The 22,764-nt window shown below is 38.1% G+C and overlaps 1 long non-coding RNA gene across 1 annotated transcript; it reads right to left on the reverse strand.

Annotated features, from left to right (window-relative positions):
- Positions 1-524: 524 nt before the first annotated feature.
- Positions 525-1,474, reverse strand: LOC148734131 (uncharacterized). Its single transcript, XR_015998850.1, has 2 exons — positions 1,251-1,474; positions 525-886 (listed from the first exon to the last, which is right to left on the reverse strand). It is a non-coding gene; the product is annotated as an uncharacterized LOC148734131 (long non-coding RNA).
- Between the last annotated feature and the right edge of the window lie 21,290 nt (positions 1,475-22,764).

Below are 22,764 nucleotides of genomic sequence, written 5' to 3' on the forward strand. Positions count from 1 at the left end.
TTGCTTGGGTCAACAAATAGAACACTGGTGAACCCTCCACAGAGATTTCTGATCATCATCAAAATTTTACGAGGATGCACTCAAGAGTAAAGTCAGACCTATATAACCTGTCCACCGGGCGTAATTTTTTTTAGTTTTACTGGCGAAAGGAGACAAGTGCTGGGCGAACGCGAAACGCCAGTCACGCGCGAAGGAAGAGTGCGAAAACACAATTTTTTTTCGCGCTCCTTCTTTCACGCGTGACTCGCACTGTTCAGATAATGTGCTTAACTCAAGCACATTATCTGAAGAGGCGTAATTTTTTTTAATTCAATGGAAATCAATGCTTTAAGCCAACTAACTCAGACCGTATTTATCTTTTCTCGTCTGCTGTGTAATAAACTTTATTTATACGTAAACTTGAAGTTTATACTGATTGGCACATGGCATAATAAACGCATTAAAAAAAGTTTAAGTCTCTGAAAGAAAGCTAAATTACATCATTGCCTTTTATAAAAACTGATATTAGATGCCCAAACACCATAGACGTTCGAAATTATTTCATTTATTCATGGATAACCACAATGGTTTTTTTACAACTTACAGGAAGTTCATTCATTACTTTATAAGTCCATTCTATTCTTATGATATCAAAATCTTTCCATAACTTATGGCTCTTTAACTAACAGCAATCGAATTTTAAACTTATTTGCTTCGGTAATTCTATTCCATAGGTTAAACCAGCAAACGTGAAATGAAGTGATCCTCAATTCTCTAGTGGCCTGGTCGATCCAAAATTCCATGTTCCACTGTCCTCAGCTTTTGTCTTCTGTATCTGCGCACGCGCAGTTTCTGAGTCCATTACGCGACTTTTGATCATCGGTCCCACCTCAAGTTTTCGTTGTAGCTGCGATTCATAACACAGAAAATAAAAATCAACTTCATTTCATGGGATCCATGTCGCTATTAAGGTACTGAATAAACCATTAACTACTACTCATCAATTCATGCAAACAAATGAGACTGGTTTTCAGTGAGTCTCTTAATATAAGCTTAAGACGAACAAGAAAAAAAGACACCTTTAGGCATCAAACCGCAAATCCCTTGAAAGCCTTAAAGTACTTCTCAGAGCTTGCTCTCGGTCGATGTATTACTTACGACGGACCGTTAAATTCTCAGTTGACTGAAGGACATTTTTATGAAAACAGATCCTTAGTCTGACATTCGAGTTCCCTCCCCTGTGTACAAAACATTTTATAACAAATATTTACCTTGAAAGTTCTATTACCGACTTTGTTATACGTACTGTAAGCTTCTTCGCGCGCAAACAAAGACGAAAAGATGAAATAATGAAGTACCAGTACGCACATAAACTTTAAGTGCGCCATTTGTCTTTAAACTTGGATCTCAAACTCAGAGTTATGCAAGATTAAGGTGGCGAGACTGACTTGAATGTGTGGTGTTTCGTGTTGATATATGAGCCCTCTACACGATGATTCTGCAAAATTTCCTACACCCCTGGCTTCAGCATAGCTGTCACATTTGTTGTTCGCTGATTGGTTAAGACAATCTTTGCAAATGAGACCATGTTGTGAGAACACAGTTGGCGAAACACGACTGCGTACATCTTGTTTCTCCAGCTGTTCTTCCCATTCACGAGTGCCTCCGGGAATATTATCTACGTTGTGTCAAACAGGAAATTCCACACTTGGATTTCGCAAGGAGATCGATGGATTCTTCTCTTTCATTTACTGTTTTGAATATCAACTGCTTTCTAGTTTTCCATGACAGCTTAAATTGCGTTTTAAACTCGAATGACCGAGAGTTTCTGGTCTTAAAAAAGATTTTGAAATAAGCCTCTATATGTAAAGGTTCAACTCCCTCAAGGCTGATGTTGCTTACCCACGAACACATTGCCAAAGTATAAGAATATGCGAAACCTTAGAGCCTTATTGCGAAATTTTATGCTAAAATTTCCTCTTCTGAAAAGGTAAAGATATAAATTTTGGCAGAGTACTGCTGATTTTAGTTGATTCTTTTAAGTCAACATTTGAGTAAAAAAGGCTCCTTGTCTCGATTAGGTAGTAGTGCTTTTGCTAATTTCTGAAAAAAACCTCTTAAGTCTTGTTTCAAAACCTTTGAGTCCTATCTGTCAATAGTTTTAACCATGTTCTTCGGCGTTAACGTGACTATTTAAACAACTTTAGTCAAAGCGCAAAACATTTCAACTTAGAGCCAAATTTACCAAATGAATGGTGATTAGTAAATTGATAAGAGAATGGCAAAGAAATATTGTTCTTTGAACGTTTGTGCAGATCATCGCGATTGAAGAGTAAAAAGAAAAACTCATCTCCACTCTCAACTCGTGCAAACATTTTCACAAACGAAAAACGCAAAAAAAGGTAAGAAACTGCATCAGCTGTAGTGGGTTATTATCAAAGCTTCTGCAGGAGCCAGGAGGTCTGATTAGTCGACGACATCCATTAAACAATTGTAAAGATGCTAATTTTTTTTTAAGATCAGTTGACCACGTAGACCAAGCTGGTTGTAACTTGGTTAGAATCAGTTGTATAGGAAAACAAAGAATCCTTTTCAGCCATCTTGCGGTATTCTCTGTTCCGTATTACGTCGATGATCATCGAGATAAATAAAAGAAAAACATGTATAATCTCAATATAACCGCTACCGTTAAAGCTGAATGCTACTACTTTCTAGAGAAGCTGCGAAATATTTTCTGGTTAGGTTGACTCATCATTTTTGTGATTATGTGACGTAGTTGCGATTCAAAGCGAAACTTATCGTTATAGTTTTTATCTTTCTCTAAGGTCTTTTAATTGCCACGTGCTCGTTTCCAAAATTGAGATTATTCTTTAGGCTACGATCGCACGTTACCTCGGTAACTTCCTTCATGTAATCATTTCAGTTGACTGCTTCGATATAAGAACGCCCGAAAAAATAATAAAAACAGAAAGATCCTATATTGGTTTGCGGCCTATCGCATGTACGTGCATGTATTAACCCGGGAATCGAAATTTAATTCTAGCTTAAGAAAATAACATTTACACACAAGACATTTCTCACCTGTCTTTTGAATAACAAAAGACGAGTGAGACGGGTGTTAACTTGTAGAAAATTAGGGATTTCAGTATTAATCAAGTGGACTCTTGCGTTTCTGTGATTTGTAGTAAATACCGAAATTTGATTGTGCAACGGAAGTATAAATAAGCACATGCATGGTTTTAGTTTAGTCGGAGATTAACAATGTATTTGGACATCTATGATTATCCTGTTGTCTCCGTTGGAAGGTGATATGTCTTTGGACATGTTAAAAGATCTTAGACACGACAGACAGCTTCTTTTTCGGTTTCATTCGACTAATTTATTCTTGTTTTCCTCTTTACCATGTTCCCATCAATGGCGTAGCTCCATTCTCCGTACATAAAACGCACACAACCCACAATTCCTCTGGCGGAGGACTACCGCTCGGAACTTTAGCTCCAAAAACTCTTAGACAGCCAATTTACATTCTCAGCTCAGGCAAAACCTCATAATCTTTTGTTTTTTCTTTGTACCTTAAATCTAGCCTGCTTTGAGCGGATCAATAGAGAAAAGCTGGATTATTCTTTAGTTCTTACTTAAACAAGGTGTTTTGAAAACGCCTCAGTCCATTTTTTATTTGTGTTTGTTTAATTCATCGTTGGTTATTGGCACATACGGTTTACCGTGGATTCCGCATGACGCCGATGTACCTTTAAAACCAATTGCTTCAGGTGTGACTGGGAACACTTTTGCTTATGACTTGTCGGCTTAGCTCTGAGCTGACGTCTCCACGGATAATTAATAAAAAATTCACTTCCATAGAAAAAAACATTCTAAATACAAAATGACGCGTGTCCCTTGCAATTATGGACCTCTCAATTTAGGATTAACTAGGATGAAAAGTTTGAAAAGCTTCCTACTTACATTAGTAAAGTGCCGTCTGTCTTTATTTTGGCCGTTTGTTTGTAAGTTAAAAGGAAAAACATCAGATGGTCAATTTTTGGATTTAATAGTTTTTAACAAGGCAGAAGAAGTAAAGATTGCCAATTTTACTCATACTTCTCTTTAAGTAATATATTTCATTCAAGAAATTTTTTCCCCTGTGCGTAGATGACTCTTGCTACCTTATTTTTTTAGTATTTTGTTACTCAGCCCAAGCTAGTGCACGAAAAGTCAGGAAAGGTGGAAGGATCAGGAAAGATAATTTTTGCATGATATGAAAAAAAGCGAGAAACAGCTAGGAACACATGGGTAGCCTCATATATTTAGCCATGAAAAGCCTTTTATTATTCATGCAAGTTGCCTTCTGGATGGTCCTATATCAGTAAATACACATCCAAAGCTTTCCAAGTCATTCTACAGAAAATTCTTTGTTAGTTTTTCTCAACATATTTTATTGTTATTTGTAGTTCTTCATTTAGTTGTAACGAAGAAATTTTCTTAATTTTGGTTTTAATTGTACTTACAACCTAAAGAAAGCCAGAATTAAAAACTGACATCTAGTGAGAATATTTTTGAGACGACTAGTTTGTGGCAGCGGTATCACGTCAAATAAGACAACCTCCTTCAAGAAGTAATTTTTTTTTTTTCGCCACCTGCTTGAAATCGCTCTGTGCTTCTTTGTCCATCATAGATTACATTTCCTGTGGGTACAGGACTGGCGGTGAAATATTTGAAATCCTTGTTAAAGAAAGAACAAAGTCTGAATATTCTGCGATGAAGCTGAAGCTGAAATGAAGTTATCACGAGCGAGATTACTGAATTATGCTATTTGTAGTTATCACCTTTGTTGTTTCAGTATCATTGAAATTCAAGAATGAACGAGAATTTTAATCGTTATTTCCAGCATCTGAAACCCATTTGAAATAGATGACATTGTGTCATTAACAAATAGAGGAATAACTACAAAAAAAAAAAAACCTTTATAGGAGGGCAGGAGTCCTCGGCTGGATGGGCTCCGGGCAAGGGTCTCAATTAGCTTAAAGCAGAAAAAAAAATTAGCACTTGCGTATAAAAATTGACAAATTTTAACCACTAGTCATAAAAAATTAACCATGAAAAGGTTTCTTTTAATCAAAACGGAGAAAAATTTACTGTTAGACATAAAATTACCAAAATTTTAAACGTTAGCCGTAAGAGCCATCATCCCATTGATGCCTTCCACTTCAACGTACGCTGGGAATCTTAGCTATGATTTTCAAACCTGATATTTTAATAAAGAATTTACATTTGCTGCAAAAGAGAAGTAGAAATAGTTATACCAACTGAAGCGGGTTTTTCATAACAAAAGACTACGTCATCAAATACGCCGTGAGAGACGAGCCAACACGGCCCATGTCCTCCTCTAAAAGCACTGCCAAACCACAGTCGACTCCCGATAACTTGAAACCTCGCTAACGAACCAAAATGGATTTTGCCTGGTTTCCCTCATACATTTGTCGGCTGCAATTTGTTTACCTTGGGAAACTTGAACCCTCGATAACTCGAATCTCCCGTTAACTCGAAGCAATTTTCGTCACAAGTAATTTTTATGTTTCATGGTTATTCCATGCACACTTTTTCCCTCGAAAACGCCAGAACCACGTCTTTCAATACGTGAAAAATCAAAACAAACAGCGATTGCAGTCCAAAACATTGAATATATTCTGAAGAGGCCATATAATCTTCGCCCTTTTCTCCAACCGCTCAAACGCTTTGCTGTGTATTGTTTCAAGTTACGTGGTGTTCTGACTAAATGTTCCATATTCACTTGACTTCTTTACAATTAATTTGAATAAAATATATACTGTATGGATATTTCCGATAACTAGAACCTTTTTCCATTTCCCTTCAAGGTTCGATTTACCACGAGTCGACTGTACTTCCGCCTTGTGCTTCGCCTAGAATATTCCTTTCTTACCAGAGGCAGCGCCACTAAAAATAACCTAGACCATTTCTTTTCGCGTTATTTTTTGATGACTTTCAATCTAGGAGGTCGAACAAAGAAAGGCGAAAAAAGTCGACATTTTCCTATTTGGATGAAAACAGTGACACGCTAATAAAAATCTCAATAAATTTTAGGTTTATATTTTTGCTACAACTAACTTGAGAAATTTGATCTAAGCCGGGGCAACATCAGAGAGAAACTAAAATACCTTAGCAAAAAAAAGTTGGCTCGTATTTCAATTTTTTAAAAGGAAAGAGATTAGTCTCATCCGTCGATAGATGCTTTGAGACGAGGGAAAGTAAACTCAGTCGTGACGTCACGCTTTCCTTGGTCAAATATTCGGGGTTACACTCCAAAGTTATGCCAACTCTTGAATGAGTCTAAGTTTGCTTAACTCTCAGACTCTCCCAAGCCCCCTAGCGTTCAGAGGAGGCTACGTAAACACGGAAAAAGTCCTCTTTTGCTAAAATTTTACCATTGGAGAAAAACCCCAATTACCGAAAAAACAAAAAATAAAGGTTGCACAGGTTCAAGTGTGACTTCATGATCACATTTGCTTTACTCGCCAGAGAATCATTACCCTCTGAAGTAAATACTAATGAGATATTCACAACCCTTATGTAACTTCACTGAATTGAACTCGATAAATGCAAAATAAGAACATATTTTACTTTAATGATATTGAATTCGATGAATTCCGCTTTGTAAGGTCACGGTAGAACTAAATGGCACTGATGTTTAAACACGAAGGCGCGCTATAAAAGGAGAGGTCCCTTAGATGCCTGGTAGACGAACAAAAGGAGCTAATAAGATGTTTACTTCCACCAGCATGGTGGTAATGATGTAACGTGCGAACCACCCACTTCGATTTCAAATTTACCGCCAAAAATAAAGACAGTTTACATTGGAGAAAGGAAATACAAATCTCAAAAATTCTTGAATGTAATGTGATGAAGACATAAAACAATTTTGAGGATTGCGCCCTCTGTTCACTGCTTTGGATTAGCTATAGCTCAAGCTGACTTGACTCTTAGAGTTCTACATCACACGACGTTTGATTGACAAATGGTCCAGAGGCATCTAAGGCACCTCTCCTTTTATAGCGCGCCTTCGTGTTTAATAGGCCACTTCCGAATTCCTTTTGGCCTCTTTTTCAAAACGACGCCTGGTGCTCAACCATTCGCATGACTATAAGTTTAATTTGCATGTGTATGAAAACTTATAATCGCATGAAAGCAAGAGCACCCGCCAGGACTCGTTTTAAAAAAAAAGAGGCCAAAGGTAATTCCAAATGTGCTGCATGTAAAAAATGCATGGTACACCTTAGTAAGGTTCATTATGTAGTACTTGAACACTTAAGGACATGAACATTTAGAAATCCACTGGTCTTATTTTCATCTCTGTTCTCTTTAGCGAGTGGTGAAATTCCTTCCAGTGATACCAGTTCACACCATCAGCAAAGGAGGGGTGGTATCCACGACTGAATACAAACCATTCAGATTAACAGAACCACCAGGCTCCTTTGTACACATGAGCCCAGTTATTGTCTATGTTATTATCAATATCTTGATCTCCGGTGCTGAATAGTTTATCCCGATGCCGACCAAGAGAGTTACCAGCACTTCTTAAAACATTAAACCAAAAGCGAGGAATTATTTAGAAGGAAAAAGTGGCCTTATACGAATTCATAAGGTTCTTAAGCAGTTAGCTTGCCCCATGCTTAACGTAGAGTATCCAACCATGCAGTTAAGAAGCACCACGAACCGAAGATGAATTACTTAGTGAGTAAGTAAGTAAGTAAGTAAGTAAGTGAGTAAACACTTTATTTATAGAAGGTAGTACTAAATAGCTAAAACTTAATGAACTTGTGGCTCTCAATTAAAAATAAGAGTAAATATTAAGCTAAATAGTAAAATGATTTAGACTACACTGTTATCTGTATCGCGTATATACTTTGGAAAAACTAAGTTAAATTTAGCATACCTAGTATTTCTAGAATGGACTTGATTATTAACAGTAAAATTTTGAATTAAGTTATTGGGTAAGGTACCTTAAGTAGGTTTAAAAACTAAAGAACAACAGCTTATCTTATTTTCTTCATAAAAAGGAATCCATTTTAACTTATTGAATAAACGTTCAGATGGCGAAACTGTATCGGCAGACAGAATAACCTAGCCGCCCTTTTTTTGCACGGCTTCAATACTCTGTTTAAAGACTCTTTATCACAACATGACCAGATAACACTAGTGTAGGTAATTAGATGATGAATTATCAAGTTGTAATACAATAATCTTTTCCTAAGAGATAGTCTCCCTTGCCGCCGTTTTTAGTCTCGTCACGCTACGCTTCTCCCCATTTGCTCGGAGGAGCGTTCCGTGACGAGACTAACAACGGCTGCGAGGGAGACTACCTAAGAAGCGCTACACGCTGCGAAAGCTTGTTACAAATTTTATCAACATGTTGACTAAACGATAGCTGACTATCAATGTCCAAACCCAACAGAGTAGCATTAGAAACATTTCCCAATAGTTCATGATCACTAAACTTCACTGATGGTTGAAAATCCAACTTGGATTCAAGTCTCTTGCCAGTCACGATCATTACATTTGTCTTGTCTACATTAATGGGAAGTTTATTTGTCACAGCCCAGTTTTGGATTTCAGCTGCAGAATTACTGAGGTCACGTTCAAGGTTATGCATAAACTTATAGTCGGCAGAGCAGGTAATGGTCATATCATCAGAACACAGATCTGTCTGCGCTGTGATATAAAGTGGCAAATCATTGATAAATACGATAAAGAAAAGACGACCCAAAATAGATCCTTGTGGCACCCCATGGTTAACACAGGCCAAAGAAGAATTCTTTCTATCAATGCAGACAAACTGACGTCTACCCGAAAGATAAGACTGGCACCAATTATACGCTCTGTCAGTAACGCCATAGGCCTCTAACTTCATCAACAATAAATTGTGGTCGACCATGTCGAAAGCTTTGCAGTAGTCATCGAGTAGTACTCCATTCACTGTGTTGTTGTCCAAGTTCAACAAGAGCTCATCCACTATCCTAATCAGAGCAGTCTCAGTACCATGATGCTTAGGAAAACCTTACTGTCTGGAATAAATCAAGTTGTTCACTTGAAGAAAGTCATACAAGGAATCATGAACAAAACGCTCTATAACTTTAAATAAAACAGTCAGGGCAGAAATTGGACAATAACTAGAAGAATTGGTTGCATCTTCTTTTTTGATTAAAGGGGTAACTATAGCCTGGTTATCTCAATTGGGAGAGCGCCGGACTGCTGTGCGGGAGGTCGAGAGTTCAATACCGGCCGGACCAACACTCAGGGTCTTAAAATTAACTGAGAAGAATATGCTTCCTTTCTTTAACATCAAGAAATGGTTAGATATTCTAGTCTTCTCGGATAGGGACGAATAAATGGAGGTCCCGTCTCCTGCAGGGTTAGGGGCAGGAGACGTTAATTTCCCACGCACGAGATTACTGTGTGATGGATGTCCTCCCCTGGGGTGGGATGGGTGGGTAACAGGACCCCCGTTGATACCAGTGTTTACTACACTGAAGGGGCTATCCTGTATAAATATAGATGTCCGTCTGTCTGTCTGTCTGTTTTCCAACGTTTAGGAAAAGTTCCGGTTGAGAATGAATAGTTTATCGTCTTTATCCGGCATCCTTGCAATGCTCGGCGCGACAACTGGTGCAGCCTAGCGGAGTACACGTGCATTAATCTTGTCGATACCAGCAGGTTTATTTGGACTAACTCTCTTCAGAATACTTATAATTTGAGTAACGGTAATATCTCGAAGAGTGAAGACAACGTCAAGGTCTTTTCTGGAGTTGAAAAAATTTGTCAGTCTGGATAAGTCACTAATTAAATCCGGTAACTTTTCCCTTTTTTGTTTCGTTGTTTGCTATCAGCGTGTTTAATTTATCCGTTTTATTTTTCATATCATGATCGCCTTTTAGGTTAAGAAGCATCATAAACCGAAAGAAATATCCCGTTTTAATCGTCTCCAATGACCGTATACCTATAACTTGATAATAAGGTAGTTACCAGATTACCTAAATAAGAACCAAGACTCATTCCGTACTTGTAATTTTCACTCTTGACACCAAACATGTCATACTCAGCATATCGAGTATTCCTTTCAAAGTCTTCCAAGTCTACGCGCAGTATGGTGTTGCTATCTGAGGTCAGACGGTGAATCTTGTCCAGTCCGAGTCAAAATTCACCATTGAGATCACCAAAGCCTTATTTGTAGTCGTCCCGTCTCCTCTGGAACACTATCCATCCTCCTCCTCCAGCGGTTTTCTGATCACAAAATACCTCAAAGCCAGGCAAGTTATCCGGTTTAATGGTATAGACACCGTCTATTTTGAAACCATATCGGTATATTTCACCATAGTGTCTGGCTAGAAGAGATGATAAGCCACCATGACCACAAGATAATTTGGGAACGATAAGACAAACATGGATTTAGTTCGCGACTTCCAAAACCAACCCCATTTTTAATAGAGAAGTTTTTAATGGGGTCTGTCTCATCCTTTTCTCATGAACAAATGCTCAGTTTGTCGTTACCAACTTACCAAAAGGAAACATGTCGCAATGGTACAAAGCTTCCTTTCCAGTGTCAGTTGGATCCAACCAGTACCTCCCATTGATTGCGTTTTTGCCTTCACCAGCTTTTATTTCTTGACATGACCGGGCTGGTAACTCTTTGATGGAGCCCAAAAGAGCTGAGATAAAATGTTCCAGGTTTAATATTTATGTGGAAAATTAAAGGGACCCTCAAGAGATGAGGACGCAAGATCGATACTTTTTACAGTTTGATTCGTTCGTTTACTTTTCGGTGCCACATAGTATCATAAATTATCCATACCAGTTTGCAGTTTAATGTTATATTTTGTGAGACTTTTTATATCCAAATAAATCATTGGAAATTCCGTCAACATCTGTCCTATAATCATGTTAACAAAGTCTGGAATCAAGCGAACACCAACTTCGTATCGTAATTATTTTTTTCCTTTTTTTTTCCCTTTAATACAACAAATTTGTTTGTTCACGCAAGGTTGCAAATGTAGGAGCGATTTGACTGACTAAATGAAGGATGTACATAAATATTAAACCTAGAACATTTTATCTCAGCTCCTTTGGGCTCCATCAAAGAATTACCCACCCGGTCATGTCAAGAAATAAAAGCTAGCTAGTCCCGGTCGGACTGATACTCATGGTCTTAAAATAAGTGAGGAGAATTTGCTACCTTTCTATAATCAAGAAATGGATAGATATTCTAATCTTCTCGAATAAGGACGAATAAACCGTAGGCCCCGTCTTCTGCAGGGTTAGGGGTAGGAGACGTTAATTTCCTACGCACGAGATTACTGTGTGGTGGATGTCCTCCCCTGGGTGGGATGGGTGGGTGTTGACCCTGAAAAGCCCCCTATGGGGAGTGGTCAATTAACCTATGTATGTATGTTTGTATGTAAATAAAAGAAAGTGCGCTGATCTCGCGTGGTGTCATCTCTGGGACCTTAAGTGAAATGCCTTAAGTCGTCTTAAGTCGCCTTAACTTGCCTTAAGTCGCTATTGGTTGCACAATGTTATAAGGGTTCCACCCTAATTCCAATTGACCCCATTCATTCCACTTTAATCGTAAGGATTAGAGGAGGAGGCATGGTGACTGAATGGTTAGTGCACTGGACTCGACATTAGTCCAGCTTTGGTGTCTAGTGTTGGAGCATTTCATTATGTTCTTGGGCAAGATACTGTAAGCTCAAAGTGCCTTACCTTTTCCAGTTAATATGGGTACTGGTTGGCAGGGGGGAGGTAGCCCTGCGATGGACTAGTAGTTTAATTATTTTTATTATGAGGTGAGCAATGGCTTCCATATATATACAAAGAAACTCCATGTGAAAATAGTCATGCACCTGTCTAGCCCCTATGCTGGCATGTGTAACTCCTACGTGTAGGCAACACTGATGTAGGAAATATGACATTGTATACTCTTCCATTTTCTTACTAAAACAGTTACCTGTTTCAACAAAATTTCTGTCTTGTATTTCATGATGAACTGAAGTTTATAAAAGGTTTGGCACAGTGTATCATCATCAGGATATAATAAATATTGAATCACATAAAACCTACAGTATCAGATCATCAAGATAAAACGATAGAAAGGTATTCTGGAGCAAGGCTCAATTCTTGCCACTCACTTATACCTTAAGCAGTATAAATAACATTATCAAAAGTCAGCTAAACTTGACTGAAGCTAAATTTTATCCACTTAACTTACCCAGAGTAAAAGAATGACGAAAGTGGGCCATTTCTCCAGCATAAACTTATTGATCTGTACTAGCTACTTCCACCATGGTATTCGACCAACTGAAAACATTTCAACTTTGCAGCTCGACGAACCTACTAAAGGCGTTAATATTTATCTATCCTGAGACTTTGATAGTCCTTTTGTACATTTCTTCTTCGTCAGTTTGATGATCAACATACATGAACTACTTCTGAGCCAAGAAGAGCCTTTTACAGCAAACATGGCTGCTAGAAATATTTGATCACGTGACTTAAGTTTGTCCCGTGACCAAAGTGCACCTGAGAATAACGTGCTCGCGAGCCTGCTGAAAAGTGTACAGAGAAATAATTAATTTATCTGTGCAAAGAAAAAAAAAATCATCAAAGAGCTTTAAAAAAAATTCACTCTGAAAGTTAAACTGGGCGACCGCTTCAATGAAAACACCACGCACGTGCTTTTCCTTCGTGGAGTAGATTATCATTATGGCCTGCATTCTTTCCAATCCGTACCCATCGAAAAAGTCCGCCTTGTGTCTATTGACTGGTTACCTGCTTGCATTGCGGAAAGAAATGGTAAATTCGACGTAAAGTAAAGGAAATTTTTCGATAATAGCAGATAGCATGGGCGTACTTGGCAAGAGAAACCTTAAAATGTTGTCCCACTCCTAACTTCGAAGCATAAAAACTAGTTAACGGCGCAAAGGTTGCTGGGAGAATTAAAATGGCAGACTGCAGAGCCAGTTATCAGCTTGGAGAATTTCGTCGTGACTCGTTAGTTTCTGGACAGTTGTGAGGTAGCAATGAATGCTTTGAAACCTGTAATACTGCTACCAAGCGAAAGATAAAACTTGAATGCTTAGAACGTCCTGCTCATCCGATCAACAGTGGAGAAAGACCTTAGCATGTGGTTCTCAGTATGGCATTGGAGTGTTTTGTCTAACTGAGGCAGGAGAACAACAAATTGGTTTGGTCCCTGAAAAGGACCGAGCAATTTTGGATGCTGTTGGAAAGGCATGTGACTTGCCCAACTTTCATGCCAAAATTGACAGTGCAAGTGGCAAGAAAATGGGAGACAAGTTTACCGAGATAACAATTTTTTTAATTTGTGAGGCTTTGTGAAATAATTAAATAATCAAGTTATTTTTAATCAGTTATGTGGGAAATGTATTGATAGTTTTATGTAAATCACGTCTCTTTTCTTAAATTAAAAATGTGTGTCTTTATGTGTGTATTTTTGATAGGTTTGTTTGACGTTGGGCATATAACCCATAATGTTTTCCTTGCTATTTATTCACTAGCTTTGACTGGATAATTTAACAATAACTGTTGTGATAATTCTGTCCAAACATTTTAAGCTAAATTGGTTTCCTGGCTATTTATTCACTAGCTTTGACTATATAATTTGACATTAACTGTTGTGGTAATTCTGTCTAAACATTTTAAGCTAAATTGGTTCCTGGCTATTTATTCACTAGCTTTGACTGTATAATTTAACAATAATTGTTGTGGTAATTCTGTCTGATTATTTTTAGCTATATTGGTTTGAAATCTGGATATTTTAGACTACGGTGACTTATGAGCCTACACAAGTAACCAAAATTACTATTGTGTTTACTGCAAGGGATTCTGTAAATATTTTTAAGGTTTACGGAGAGACTGTTGCTAACTTTGATTTTATCACTTCAGTCATATAAAATCACTTCAAGTTGCCTTATTAGCGCTCAAATCACCGATTTGGCTCAAACTTGGCACACATGCTAAGCATCATGAGTTAACAAATATGTGAAAATAATAGTTCAAAATATGTAATTCCCAGGGGGATATAGGGTCCCCCCCTGGGAAAACCCCCATTTCCTGAGTTTTTTGGCATAATTAATTAGCTAACTTTGCATTGCTGCTGTGTCAAATCGAGAAGCCATCTGCAAATTCAATTAACTGGGTTGTGTTCGATATCTATCAGACTTGAAGAATATTGAACTATTTTAACTTTTTCACTTCACTTCTTCCCTTACCTCTCCCTTAAGTAAAGACAACTTTTTCTGGTCTTGGCAAAGTCCAAAACTAAGGGTATCCTCAGGCCCAATATCTCCTATGAAAACTAAAAATTGATAATTCAAGAAATAAATTTTGCCGAAACATGAAGTAAGGAGAAGTATACAGTTCTGCTGCTGAGCTTGAACAATATTTGAGAAGTACCTACAGTAGGTATTCAACGTTAAGAGAGGCTCATCGAAGTTTAAAGTTTTTATCCATAATAATTTTAGAAATACAGATTTGCCTCAGCCAGATGTTGACTGAACTGCGGTGGCCCATAAGTGTCTCGGCAAAAACAAAACTAACAACAAGACAAAGCGAACTCACGGCAAGACAACCGCAATTCACGGCAAAACTCAACGAACTCACGACAACACAACGCTAACTCACGACAAGACAACGCCAACTCACAGCGAGACAACGCCAATTTTTCACGGCGGAAGTCAGAGGCCACTTTCCACCACGGCGAAAATAACACGGCGGATAATTAACAACTATTCACAGAAGTGGAGGTGGTTAGTGGTAGATATTTACTGTAACTGACGCAATATAGCAGCGCGCGAACTTTAAATTTAGTTGCACGCGCGGCCTCGTAACATCAGCGCGCAACCTTTAATTTGTTGCACGCGCGTATCGCAAGCGCTCACAATAGCGCCGCGACAACCCGCAAGCTGTATAAAGGTTACGTTGTTTTCTTTTGTCACCAGTTAACGCAAGATCTATCAACTGAAAGCGAAGTTTTAGCCGCCGTGCTCAAACTCTTTTTAACTGTTCTAGTAATAGCGGCACCAAGGTCAATATATTTACGCCTTTTAGTTTATTTAATTAAGCAAATAGTATCCTTCTTTCTTTAATTGTGATTTCTCGTTTTGTGAAGTAAGTTATAACTTAAAATTTAGTTTAAGCGAAAGTTGCTTATGACATCATTGTACCGTTAATTGTAAAATATCATTTTTCCTTTGTCTTGTAACTTTTGAGTCGCATCAAATGTATCTATATCTGATTATTTACACGATCTCGTTTGTAATTTGTTTGTACTTTTATTTTAGTTCTCATGGTGTTCGTTTAACAAAGTAAGAAGTTGAATAAATTTTTATAGACATCAGTTCGTGAACGTTGTGATTCACTGGAGCAATATTTACCGAGCCGCGAAGCGGCGAGGTAAATATCCAGCACTAACCACCGACAATGAGGTGAATAGTTGTTTTAATATATACTAAAACAGTGAGATAATACACACCACCAAAAATTAATTTGAGTGATTTCTTCGCTTGTCACGGATGCAAACCGGGACGCCATTTTTTCCCGAGTTGCTCGGAGGTAAATAGCAAAGGATATTCGGAGTTTGACTAGCCAATCAGAGCGCGCCTTCAATGCTATCCACTGTTTTAGTATATACTAAATATATGTTATTGACCAGCAGGAGGTCTGTATTGGGAAAACTGTGCCCGTGGTCTTGGATACCGCCCGAGGCCGTAGGCCAAGGGCGGTACTCAAGACAGAGGGCACAGTTTTTCCCAATATGGACCAACCTATGCTGGTCAATAACATTTTTATTTTTTTTCTAACAGATAGAAAAATGACTGCCTCAAAAACCCGAATGATTTAGGGCTACAATTACCAGTTTATTTACAGGAAAATCCTCCATTAACTTAACAATTTGTTAGCGAGTGGATGGTAAAGAAAACAGACGTTTTCCAAATTAAAGCCGGAAAGCTCTCTCCCCGAAACATTTTTATTTGTAAAGGTAGCTTAAAAGGCTTCCGAGCAAACCTTGCACCCTGACAGTAGACATGTTATTTTCCGGCCAACCATACGTTTTCAAAGCGAAACTGAACATTCAATTATATTTCAAAATTATAAACCTCTGGAAAACTACTTGAGTTTTTCGTTTTGCAAAGCCAAAACGCGCTAAATTTACCCTGTTTCAAAAAAGACTTTATAGAAAAAAAAAATCCATATTTTTAAAACAAAGACTACAAGTCTCTGCGGAGTTCTATTGTTATCGCTATTGTTTTCATTGAACAAAGACTAAGTGCATAATTAATGTATGGGGTTATAATTATGGTACTCTTGCCAAGCTGGGTCATAACGAGAACTTACAACAAAGAATCTCGAGCAAGCGTCCGAAAGGGACCGGAGAGCTAACGAGAAAGAAAGGAAACGGAAGAAGTAACTCGAGAGAGAACGAGTACTGGCAGAGGAAGCCGCAGCGAAGAAACTGAATGAAGAGGGTCAGCAAGTTTCTGATGATGTCTGTTTTGTCGAAGAACCTCCGAAGTGTGTGGATTCCAGCGCTCAAACAGAAGAGTTTGACTATCTTGTTGCTCCAGACCCATCGCCCACGCAGCGGCCGTCTAGTGAGGATGAATTTCGAAAGTGTGACGACAAGAAAGTAAAATGTTACACTGGATTACCTTCGTTCAATATCCTTAACATTGATTTTCATTGCATTCTCCCCTTTGTTACTCGTAAGTCCCGACTTTTGTCTCCTTTTCAAGAGTTTATTATCACACTGATGAAGCTCTAACTAAATATGCCGTTTGAAGATCTGGCGTACAGATTTAGCATCTGTGTCAACTGTGTGGAGATCTTCAGCCATCTCAGACAGACTGTCTAAGAGTGCATCTAGATCTGCTTTCATTTTCTTCGCAGAGGTAAAGTTTATGTCACGAACACGTGCATACTTGACTTGTCCTTGTTTTACTGTAGCAACTGGCCAGATATCTTATTCTTTTCATGTTCAGAATCCGTTTTTGTTAGTAATAAAATAGAAGACAAAATTACTGAATACTGATTGGTCAATGAAGAGGGTATTTTTCTTAATTTTGCTTGAGAAGAGGGCAAAATTACTAGCTCATGATTGGTACTCAGGTTGCCTAGCAACAGCTCATGCTATCGAAAAGTTGTTGCAGCTGAAGATTTTCTGTAACAATAGCGTCTCCTTTCGAGATAGTTGACGAGGAATATATCGAAGAATTAAAAGACAAGAGTGAAAACGAAAACACGAGGAAAAGCACAGAGTACTGGAAGAACGTTTTTAAAAAGTGGGCGAATGAAAGAAACTTCCAAGCAAATTTAGAAGAGTACGAGAACGATGTCATCGACCGAACGCTGGCGCAGTTTTATGCCGAGTTACGAAAAGAAAACAGGGATGAATATGAGCCCGACTGCCTGAAAGTAATACAGGCATCACTGGAGAGATATCTAAAATCAAAAGCCTATACAAAGTCTTGGTATCTTTGTGCAAATATAAAATTTCATTCCGCTCATTGGTGCGTTTGTGGCCATTGATTGGCAACTTTAAATGGCTTCAGGCTATGACTGATTACTGAAGAGCGCATTCAGAAATTCCGTAGTTTTCCCCTCAATTTCATTAACAAGTAATCGCAATGGGTCCTCGTAAAATTAAGGATTAGTATCACTTGTGTTTTCAGAAGTTGCAGAAATTTCCCTCGTCGCTTCGTGACTCGGGCAATTTCAGCAACTTCTGAAAACACATGTGATATTAATCCTTAATTTTACTCGGCCCCATGCGATTACCTATACTAATTTACCATTGAGCAGAAATTGCTGTTGGCCTAAAAAATTTAATTTTGGCCCAGCTACCTGGGAGAAAAATAGTTACGAACTGAAAAGGAACGAGAAGGACTCAACTAATTAAAAAAAAACGGAATTGCATCATCGAGTAACCAATGAAATAACAGAAATATACACGGAGTGGGTATCACCTAACTAAAATATTTTCAGCGAAGGTTTGATTCCCGTTAAAACCTAAATTTTTTTCGGGTTCTTTTCTCCAGTTTCTTTAACTGTAGCTTGCATGTGGGTCGCTTGATCCTTGTTTGGACTGATGCATGTAAAACCAGGTGGTCCGAGATTCCAAGCTCGATTGTTGTGGTGTTTCTTTATCAGGTTACGCTTGCTGCTTATTACAAGGTCAATCCGAGTAGACGTATCACTTGTTACCCTTGTTACCCTAGTTGGTTCATCATCGATAACCGTGCAGTCAAAGTGAGATAACAAATCCTGTAGTTTTTGACCAGAAGTGGAGGAAATTAAACCGTCAGTTAGACAAGTACTATCGCAGTTTAAGTCGCCGATGATAACTACATTGCGGCGTTTAATCCAGAGTTTCTCGAGTATGACCTGAAATCTATCAAAGAATGGAGAATCTGAAGGTGGTCTATAAACAGTTCCTACGATGAAAATACATACATACATAAATACATACATACATACATACATACACTTTATTGATGCTCCCTAAGTGGGCTTTTCAGCTCAATAGAATAAAAAAAAAATAAAAAAAAAAATAAAAAAAAAATACAAATATATAAATTAATTGAGAATGTAAATACAATAATATTATAATTACAAAATATATATCAATAATATAATATATCAACTTAATAAAACATTTGCAAGATGACGTCTAAAATTCCTGGGGCATTTTAAGGACTTAATGTTATCATTCAAGGAGTTCCAGAGTTTGGCTCCTCTGAAAGCAAAGGAGCGCTGCCCTGTTGACAGGCGACATAAAGGTATATCCAAAGCACCAGATGATCGAGTTTGTCTATTATGGACTTGAGAACGTGATTTAAACATATCAGCAAGATAGTCTGGAACAAGCTTGTTAATACATTTGTGCATCATAGTAGCGTCATTTAGAATGAGTTTCTCTCTAATAGGAAGCCATTTCAACGATCGCAACCCATCCGAAATATGGTCATACTTTCTTGGTCCCAGAATGATTCGCCCAGCAAAGTTTTGGACTTTTTGTAACTTGTCAATATTGCTGCTGCTGGTATTACTCCAGACAGTTGAACAATATTGGAGTTTACTAAAGACAAATGAATTTATTACTAACAGAAGTGTTTTCCTATCCAGGAGGTGCTTGATTCTGTTAATTTGGTACAATTTAAAAAAGCATTTAGAGGCAATCTCAGTGATATGTTGTTTATAACTGAGGTGTGTGTCGAGAAGAACACCCAAGTCCTTAACGACAGGCATAGGTGTTATTTCCTTGTCAAAAAGTGTTATACTGAATGATGACAGTTTCTTTAAAAGTTGTGGTAATCCAACAGCTAGAACCTTAGTTTTGTCCGGATTAATCAAAAGAGAGTTTTTACAGCACCACTGAGATATTCTCGTAAGATCTTCGTTTAAGGCGAGGATGGACGTAAACCGAACGAGTTTACCAGAGTCTTAAGCCACATAGCCTCAGTGTCCTTCGATTCCAAGGAGCTTAGCGCTGTTGAGCATATATGCCGATTAGCGATGTAGAATAAACATCCACCGCCGATGGTGTCAGCATCTCTGTCCCTTCGGATAATCTTGTAGTTATCAATCTCGAGTTGACGATTGGAAAGTTTCCGATCCAAGCGAGTTTCAGTAATCGCAAGAATGTCAAACCGGCAGATGTGCAGCACTATTTTTATCTCGTCAACTTCATTCCTAAGGCTGCGAATATTAATGTGTGCTACACTCAGGTTTAATCTCTGGTGAACAGACCTTGCGAAGTCGTGCAGATAATCTCCCGTTAGGTCAATCACGCTTTGCCATCCGGGGTTGGTTTCAACGTCGCCCGAAAGAAGTAAAAGCTGTTTGGTGGCCATCGTATTAGCGTAATATAAAACTCGGCTGTTAGAGAATTATTTACGCTTGCACTTGCTATTGTTTAAGATGGCAAAATGATGGAACAATGAATTAGCAGGTTTAAACAATGCAGGTTTAAGAAATGCAGGGCACATTACCATATCATCTACCCAACGTTTCTCAAGCACCAGCAGTGACGAGAGCTGAGTTCTTCTAAATTATTAAAACCGCTTTCCTTTCCAGAGTCCTGCTTGCACAAAATGATTGTAGGTTTAATAATCGATAAGTTAAGTGTGTTGCCAGACGAGTATTCATCCACATCGTCTACCAAAATGCAAGTATCAACCTCAGCGTATCTCATACACCAGCAGTGACGAGAGCTAAGTTCTTCCAAATTATGAAAACCATATTCCTTTCCAGAATTCAGCTTGCACAAAATGATTGTAGGTTTGATTACTAATAAATTAGGTGTGTTGCAAGACGAGTATTCATCCACAGTCAGCCAGAAAAATAGCAAAAACACAGAGGCCGATATTGCGTGGCAGACCGCCATCATTACCCCATAGACGTCCGAAATTATGTAAGGTATTCATGGATAACCACAAGGGTTTTTTGTTTTATTTTTAACAGCTTAAAGGAAGTTTATCATTACTTTATCAAAATCCTCTTCATAACTTATGGCTCTTTAACTAACAGCAATGGAATCTTAAACTTATTTGCTTCGGCAACTCTATTCGGTGAGTAAAAGCCAGCAAACGTCAAATGAAGTGATGCTCAATTTTCTAGTGGCCTGGTCGATCCAAAATTTCATGTTCCATTGGCTTTTGCTTTTGCCTCCTGTATCTGCATACGCGCAGTTCCTGAGTCCATTATGCGACTTTTGATTATCGATCCCACCTCAAATTTTCGCTGTAGCTGCGATTAATAACAAAGGAAAAAAACATTAACATAATTTCATGGGAAAATGATTAACTCATCTTTCAGAAAAAAATATCTTGCTCATTGGAATATTCAATGAAGATATCAAACAAATGGGAACGGTTTTCAACGAGGCCCTTAAGCTTAAGACGAACAAGAAAAAAAGACAGGTTCAGGCACCAAACAAAGCTCTTCAAAGTCTTACAGTACTTCTCAGAGCTTGCTATTGGTCGGTGTATTACTTCAAACGGACCGTTCAATTCTCGGAAAAAAAACAGTTCCTTAGTCTGACATTCCAGCTCCCTTGTGTAAAAAGCATTATATAACAAATATTTACCTGGAAAGTTCTTTTACCGACTCTATAATTGGAGGTGAAAGCTTCTTCGTGCGTGAACAAAGACGATAAGATGAAAAAATGAAGTACCAGTACGCAGATAAACTTTAAGTGTGCCATATATCTTTAAACTTCGATCTCAAACTCAGGGCTGTTCCGTGTTGAAATATGAGCCCTCTACACAATGATTCTGCAAACTTTCCTACATCCCTAGCTTCAGCATAGCTGTCACATTTTGTCGTTCGCTGATTGGTTAGACGATCTTTGCACTTGAAACCACGTTGTAAGAACACAGGTGTCGAAACACGACTGCGTACTTCTTATTTCTCCAGCTGTTCTTCCGCCTCCGGGAATATTATAATGTGTCAAACAGGAAATTCCACACTTGGATTTCGCAAGGAGATCGATGTATTCTCCTCTTTCATTTACTGTTTTGAATATCAGCTGCTTTCTAGTTTCCTATGACAGTTTAAATGGAATGTTTCAACTCAAAGGGCCGAAAGTTTCTGGTCTTAAAAAAGATTTTGAAATAAGCCTGTATATGTAAAGGTTCAACTCCCTCAACACTGATGTTGCTTACTCACGAATGCCTTACTAAAGTATCATAGCTCGCGTTACGTCCTTCGACAACACTTAAGAATATGTGGAACCTTAGAGCCTTCTTGCGAAATTTAATGCTAATATTTCCCCTTCTGAAAAGGTAGCGATATTAATTTCAGCATAGTACTGCTGATTTTCGTTGACTTATTTGAGTTAAAAAAAGGCTCCTTGTCTCGACTGCGTAGTGCTTTAGCTAAGTTCTGAAAAAAAACCTCTCTAAGTCTTGTTTCAAAAGCTTTGAGTCCTATCTATGAATGATTTTACCCATGCTCTTCGGCGTTTACGTGACGATGACAAATTTATTCTAAGCGCAAAACATTTAAACAAAGCCAAAATTTATCATATGAATGATGACTAGTAAATTGATGAGAGAAATACGTTCTTTAAACGTTTATTCAGATCAACGCGATAGAGGAGTAAAAAGAAAAACACATCTCCATTCCCAACTCATACAAACATTTTCACAGACGAAAAACGTAAATAAGAAACGCATCAGCCGTGGTGGGTGATCATCAAAGCTTCTGCATGGGCCAGGAGGTCTGAGTAGTCTACGACATCCATAAAAAAGATTCTAAGGATGCTCATTTCTTTTAGATCAGTTTAACTAAGTGTTCAGGAAATTAAGTAGACCAAGCTAGTTGTAACTTTGGCTAGAATAGTTGTATAGAGAAAAAAGATTCCTTTTCAGCCATCTTGTGGTATTTTCTGCTTCGCACTTCCTCGACGATCATAGAGATAAATAAAAGAAAAGCATGTATCCCTCAGTGTAACCGCATCCGTTAAAGCTGAATGTTACTGCCTCCGAGCTAGAGAAGCTGCGAAATATTTTCTGAACAGATTGACGCCTCCGTGATTAGTGCTTTTTAGAAAGAAAATCATAGTTAGCGTTTCAGTTTCGGACAAGACCCGCAGTAATCAAGATCACTTTTGGGATAGAAGACAAGTTTAGACCGTAATTCTCAATAAAGTAATAAAGATCCGCGAACGTTGGTAAGCAATATTGACAAATCAAAACAGTG

Source organism: Stylophora pistillata, chromosome 3 (genome assembly GCF_964205215.1).
Source record: "Stylophora pistillata chromosome 3, jaStyPist1.2, whole genome shotgun sequence".
Classification (NCBI taxonomy): domain Eukaryota; kingdom Metazoa; phylum Cnidaria; class Anthozoa; order Scleractinia; family Pocilloporidae; genus Stylophora; species Stylophora pistillata.